Source organism: Halictus rubicundus, unplaced genomic scaffold (genome assembly GCF_050948215.1).
Source record: "Halictus rubicundus isolate RS-2024b unplaced genomic scaffold, iyHalRubi1_principal scaffold0022, whole genome shotgun sequence".
In the NCBI taxonomy this organism is placed as follows: Eukaryota; Metazoa; Arthropoda; class Insecta; order Hymenoptera; family Halictidae; genus Halictus; species Halictus rubicundus.
This window is the reverse complement of record NW_027488563.1, coordinates 1,384,855-1,386,015: the sequence shown is the minus strand read 5'-3', so window position 1 is coordinate 1,386,015 and position 1,161 is coordinate 1,384,855. Positions and strand designations below refer to the sequence as shown.

Genomic DNA, 1,161 nt, shown 5'->3' with positions numbered 1-1,161 from the left:
GCAATAGCGCACACACGAGCGTGGGACGAATGACCGCTGCCAGAGCCGGCTGTGAGTCCCGCTCTATTTATCGAGTTCGCGTATAACATAGAGCACAAAACGTCGCCGCATGCGTGTTCGTTGACGCACACGTATATTCGAGAGGACCGGCTGTGAAGCTTGCATTTTAAAGCTGTGTGCGATTTTTGACACTCTACTCTCTGTGTGGCGATAATACAGTGCACAAGAGCTTGGGACGAACGATCGCGCACGACCAGAGCCGGCTGTGAAGTCCGCTAGTATCGAATAATCGTTCTCCGTGCACAATTGGAAATGTGTTCCGAGAGGACCGGCTGCGTAGCTCGCGTAAAGCTGTGTGATGCTGACACTCTACTCTCTGTGTGGCGATAATACAGCGCACAAGAGCTTGGGACGAACGATCGCGCACGGCCAGAGCCGGCTGTGAAGTCCGCTTGTTATCGAGTTCATTCTACAATAAGAGAAGAGGAGGAGAAGTGTCGGGATCCAGTATCGGGTTGTCTATGATCCCCGTCGTTTTGTGAATTCTCCTTCTGTGTTTTCCACTTTAAAGGTTTTTCAATGTATTTTCCGCCCGGCCGTCGGATACGTGTGCGCATTGCATCGCGTACTCGCGACGGTTTCCGTTTATACGGACGATCGTGTGTCGTCCTTAAAAACGACGCCTGAATCTCCTTCGCGCGCTAGTTGGAGCTTTCAGGTATCGGCGTTCTTATGAACCGCAGAACAAGAGACATAATTATATATTGATTATAAATCAAATTATACGATTACCCTGAACGGTGGATCGCTTAGCTCGTGGGTCCATGAAGAACGCAGCTAATTGCGCGTCAACGTGTGAACTGCAGGACACATGAACATCGACATTTCGAACGCACATTGCGGTCTACGGATACAATTCCTGGACCACGTCTGGCTGACGTGCCGGGCCTGGGCGAGGTGAACACATTGATGGGAATCCGAGCTCGGTCCCGTGCCTTGGCCTCCCGCGGATCTTCCTTGCTGCGAGGCTTCCGTCTAGAACGGTCGTCCTCTTCGGCCGCCATTCAACGCTCAGCTCAGAACTTGCACGGACTAGGGGAATCCGACTGTCTAATTAAAACAAAGCATTGCGATGGCCCCCACGGGTGTTGACGCAATGTG

General features: G+C 52.0%; 1 pseudogene; it reads left to right on the top strand.

Annotated features, from left to right (window-relative positions):
- The first annotated feature begins 789 nt into the window (after nt 1-789).
- On the top strand, nt 790-945 carry LOC143363137 (5.8S ribosomal RNA; annotated as a pseudogene).
- The last annotated feature ends 216 nt before the right edge of the window (nt 946-1,161 follow it).